Raw genomic sequence first — 5,945 nt, 5'->3', positions numbered from 1 at the left:
CTCACCGTACACACACACTCACCGTACACACACACACTCACCGCACACACACTCACCGTACACACACACACACCGCACACACACACACCGCACACACACACACACTCACCGCACACACACACATACTCACCGCACACACACACACACCGCACACACACACTCACCTTACACACACTCACCGTACACACACATACTCAACGTACACACACACACCGCACACACACACTCACCGTACACACACAATCACCGTACACACACACATACTCACAGCACACACACACACACCATACACACACACATACTCACCGCACACACACACTCACCGCACACACACACACTCACCGTACACACACACACACCGTACACACACACATACTCACCGCACACACACACATACTCACCGCACACACACACATACTCACCGCACACACACTCAATCTCACAACAAGATGAACGCTCAGGCCGGAATAAAAACAACCACGTGTGTATTTAATCAGAATACTGTAACAAGAACATCGACCACCATTACCAAAGTCCTGTAGTAATAATAATGATGTCATAATAATAATTATGACCGTCACGAAACACACCCGCGACAGTGACGTACACCCCCCCCGGCCCCCCCCCTCCCACCCCGTCCGTCAATCATCACGTCCGTTATATAATTAATTTAAATGGCGATAAATAAAGACGGTAATAATGATAATATATACAAGAAATAAACGGCAACAACTGTGTGTATGTACAATTACAAAGAGAGAGAGAGAGAGATGATGCTGGTATAGATATAGTATAAAGTGGGTATAAGATTAATCATCATTAACCACCATTATTACAATAATCATCATCATCATCACGATATTATCAGTTAATAATGCTCAACTATCAGCATATTAGACGCGCGCGCGCTGTGAGTCGCCTCACCATCCCTCCCTTTTTTGAGTTCCACGTGGCTCACAAAGTGTTTTACAAAGCGTGGCAATAACAGCCACCAGACACGGATCCTTTCAGAGCCACCCCCCCCCCCCCCCAAAGTTGCTCCCCCCCCCTTTCGCCCCCCAACACCGACAAAGAGAGCCGCACATGAGATGGTGATCGACGCGATATGAAGCGGAGTTTTTTTTTTGTTTAGCCGCGGAGGAGAAACTCGAAGTCGTCGAAGTCGCCCCGTTTACATCCGCGAGTGGAGCTCCGACGTCGCTTAGAATCATCGATTGTTGAAGATCACCGGGGGGGGTTCCAACGTTTCGCACCCACCCTCGCCCCCACACCGCCCCGGTTACCCTTCAATCACGAAGGCGGCCACGACACCCACATGGGTTCTGCTAAGTAACAGCAAAACAAACGCAGCCAAAAGACGCGCGATACGGTCAGCGAAAATTTCGGCCATGAATTCATCTGAAGCGTGTGTACTACGATAATGCCTCCTGTTGCTTTTACACCTATGTATATATGCGCGCGTGTGTGTGTGTGTTGTGTGTAGACATATATGTGTGTGCGCGCGCACGTGGATATATGTGTACAACGTAGATCGCTCTTTGCACGTGGTCTTGAACCAATGCTTCTTGATGAGACGTAGAAGGACGTGTGGCTGATGGGATGAGTCAAAAATAAAAATAAAACAATACTTGGAAAAATAATACTTTTCATATATATGGAGAGACACAGTGAGAGGATGCATTAATGAATTTTCCTATCATAGCGAGCCTGACACTGCTGATGAGACACTGAAGATCAAAACCGTTCCATGCCCTTAAACATCCGGCAGTTCAGCATTGGTTTCAAGCGAGCCCGACGCTGCTGATGAGACACTGAAAGACGAAATCGGTCCAGAGGTTGCATACATTAAAGCAATGCTGCTGTTATGGTATTTACAGGAGGAAAGGCCGAGACTATGTGTGGGTGTAACAAAACAAAAATACTTTTTTATATATATGAGTAGAGACAAATAATGGGAGACGTTATTTATTTTATGAATTATGTCCTCTCTCGCACGACACTTAAAATAAAACGACGATTATCGTTATTATCATTTACCAATCAGCGATAATAATTCATGTTTCCACGCGCGTGTCCTACGTCCCGTAATCCGCGAAATGAACGCCGTTTCGTTCTCAGCGCGGTGCCTAAAAGTCTCCCCTCCCCGCCCCGCCCCTCCCCACATCTTTATTTCATTGAGAATGGGTTACGATAAAATATAGCAACAACATAAGACAACGCCGTGGTGGTGGTGGGTGGTTGGTGGTTGGTGGTGGTTCACGCGGTGGTCACAGACACCCTCCCGCATTGAGAGTCCGTAATCCAAGACGCTTGTAGAGGAGGACGCCTATCAATGAGCGCCCGGCTGGTGAAGTTAAACCTCGTCTACAAACCCCCGCCCCCCTCCCCCCCCCGAGTGATTAGCAGTCAACCAGCCGTCACAATAAGTCAGTCGGTGGGCAAGGGACATCGTGATGAAATCGGATGGCATTATGATACACGTCCAACAATCGTCAGCATCACCATCATCATCATCATCGTCGTCATCGCAATAATTATCATCGGCTGCTGCCGATGCTATTATAATGAAACGGCGCGTGACAATGGAACTTCACCATTGACTGTAAACCTATAAATCGGGAGCGTCGTCTCTGCCCTCACCCGCCAATGGACATTAAAGACCCCCCCCCATCACTCCCACCACCACCACCACTCCCCCCCCCCCCCCCCCGTGACGTCTAGCTGTAGAGAGAGCATTCCGCTCAATATACACGTGCTATCCCTTGGAGGTTTTACGACGAAAACGAGACGAGCAACACAAAATCGTGGACAATTAATAAATGTGCCTTCGTGACTTATAGAAAATGCCTGCCACTAGGAGTGCCCCTTAGGCCAGATCATCACAACAACAACAACAGCAGCAGCAACAGCAGCTTTTGCTCCGAGATGATTTCGATGGAACCTAGCTAGCAACGCTGCGAGGAACGATAACTCCAAACGCGACTGGTGCTCAATCGTTTATCGCAGATGAGCAACTATGATTAGGAGTCAGAGAATAGTGATTTGGACGAGATTGTGTGATAATAGCAATTATTTTATTATGATTAAATGCGTAAACTTTTAATATTCGATGGAGTGTTTCTGTTAACAAAGCGACATAGGTAACGATTATAAAACCACGGGCCCCTTATAATTTATATATCTACATAGAGCACCTCCATACATTGATACCGATATCAAACCTTACGTACACACGTGCTCCGTGCGAATACTACAAATCACACGTGCTCGTATACATAGAGTGTGTACGTGCGTGTGTGTGGGGGGAGCGGTAGTGTAGCGGTTAGCGCCCTGCGTTATGAACCCGGCGATCCGGGTTAGATTCCCACTCACGGCCAACACCAGTGACGATTGTCTGAACCGGTCCTGGGCCTCCCCTAGGTCGACTCAGCCTCAAATGAGTACCTGGTGCGGTGTGTAAACATCGCCACTGAGGAGACAAAGACGGTCGGGCGTGGTGCTGGCCACCCACCCCCTCGTGTGCCGTACCGGCGTTCATAGGTGCTCGCTAACAGCACTTGCCACTACAGTCTGTCAAGGCTATACGGGGGATCTTTGTCTTGTGGGGGGAGTGGTGGCGCAGTGGTTAGCGCACCGCGCTACGAACCGATTCTCCGCTCACGGACACCACCAACAAACACCGGTTATGATCACCTGAACCGCTCGTGGGCCTCTCCTAGGTCGACTCAGCCTCAAATGAGTACTTGGGGCGACGTGTGAATGTAGCTGGTAGGGAGACAAAGGCGGCCGGGCGTGGTTCTGCCCACACATCACCCCCGTCGTATTCTGTGCCGGGCCTTCATAGGCGCTGCTCGCTAACAGCACTTGCCCCAACAGTCTGTTAAGGCTATATGGGTTGGGGGGGGGGTGTCTTTGTATTTGTATGCGTGTATACACGTGTCCATATATAATAAGAGAGATATATATTCTTAAAAAAAAACATTTTCCTAAACATAAAAGCAACAACATTTAATTTGGAGGGATATAATCAGTATATATATAAAAAAAAATAACAGTTTTAAAAATTCACAGTTATTACCGCGATTTGTAGTAATAAAAAAAGAGATACTCCCCGCACATCCCTCGATAGACAAGAGAAAGACAAAGACGCGTGCGTGATAGTAAAAGAAGAGACGACCCCCCATAACACCCCCCCCTCCCCGTGTGTCTATAAACAAGCCCCCCCTTCGACCCCCCCCCCCCCGTTCTCCCGCTATCTCATCACGGGCTGCTGCTACGTGAACCGACGAACCACCCCCCCCCCCGACATCGAGAGAACCCCCCCTAACCCCCCCTAACCCCCCCTAACCCACCCTAACCCCCCCCCTAACCCCCCCTAACCCCCCCCACACCCCCCCGCCAGAAGAGTTGTGGCTCACCCGTGCAGGGTGGTGGGGGTAAGAAGAAGGGTGGCACGGGAGGGTGCCACGTGGTTGGGGTGGTGTGTGTGGTGGGGCGGTGTGTTGGGGCTGGGGGTGTGTTGGGGCTGGGGTGTGTTGGGGCTGGGGGTGTGGTGGGGCTGGGGGGGTGTGTTGGGGCTGGGGGTGTGTTGGGGCTGGGGGTGTGTTGGGGCTGGGGGGGTGTGTTGGGGCTGGGGGTGTGTGTTGGGGCTGAGGGTGTGTTGGGGCTGGGGGGGTGTGTTGGGGTGGGGGTGTGTTGGGGCTGGGGGGGTGTGTTGGGGCTGGGGGTGTGTTGGGGCTGGGGGGGTGTTGGGGCTGGGGGTGTGTTGGAGCTGGGGGGGTGTTGGGGCTGGGGGGGTGTTGGGGCTGGGGGATGGTGTGTTGGGGCTAGGGGTGTGTTGGGGCTGGGGGGTGTGTTTCAGTGGATGTGTGAGTGGGGAGCGGTGGTGTAGTGGTCAGCGCTACGCTGCGCTACGAACCCGGCCACCCGAGTTCGATTCCCGCTCGCGGCCAACACCAGTGACGATTATCTGAACCGATCCCGGACCTCCCCTAGGTCGACTCAGCCTCAAATGAGTATCTAGTGCGGTGTGTAGTAAACATCGCCACTGGGGAGACAAAGGCGGTCGGGCGTGGTGCTGGCCACCCACCCCCTCGTGTGCCGTGCCGGCCTTCATAGGTGCCCCTATAGTCTGTTGAGGCTGTACGGGGGATCTTTGTCTTTGATGTTTGTTTTTGTGTGTGCGTGTTTGTCTGTGTGTTCGTGCGCCGTGTCGGTGTGTATGTATGTGCACAAGAACAAAAAGGATGTGTCGGTCAAAATAATAAATGCTTGCCCCTCTGCTGGAGGTTGGCCATTCTCTACTGCTGGATGACTCCCCCCCCCCTCTCTCCTGGTGCCCCACCTGCCCGCCCCCAGCCGCCCGTGTTCACGTCACGGCGCTCAAAACTATTCCGTGATTAACCCTCTGCCTCGCTCTGTCTCTCTATCTATCTCTCTCGCTCTCTCCTCTCCCCGTCTCCATCTCTCTCTCTCCCTCTCTCGCTTCGTTCTACACCACAAAAACAACAACAACAACAGACAGCCGCCATTCGCCACGAAGCGTCGGTGACGTCAGCACGGCGCTTGTACCAGGCCACGTGCACTTCCGAGGCTATCACGTGAAATGTCGAAGGCTCGCTGGCAATCGGTCACGTGACAGACCCTGCAGGTGGGTTCACCGACTTGAGATGACTGACAGATTGCACCACCTGTACCCCCCCCCCCCCCCAACTGTGCCGATTTGCTTCATTTTATCTGCCCGGCGCTCCGCTCGTTGTTGTGAGTGTTGCTCCTCTGCCCTCCGTTGTTGCTGTAGGGCGACTGCCTCCAACTGCCCAGTAGCAGCAGTGTCCTTCACGAGTCACCTCCATACAGGCCGATCTTGACACCGCTGGTACCAGTCTTTGGCAAGTCCACTCAGCTGCACATCCTCCTGAACTGCATGAGTCCATATCTTTTCCAGC

Source organism: Petromyzon marinus, chromosome 55 (assembly GCF_048934315.1).
Source record: "Petromyzon marinus isolate PM22_M1 ecotype Great Lakes invasive population chromosome 55, UKy_Petmar_22M1.pri1.0, whole genome shotgun sequence".
Lineage (NCBI taxonomy): Eukaryota > Metazoa > Chordata > Hyperoartia > Petromyzontiformes > Petromyzontidae > Petromyzon > Petromyzon marinus.
This window is presented reverse-complemented; position numbering follows the sequence as displayed.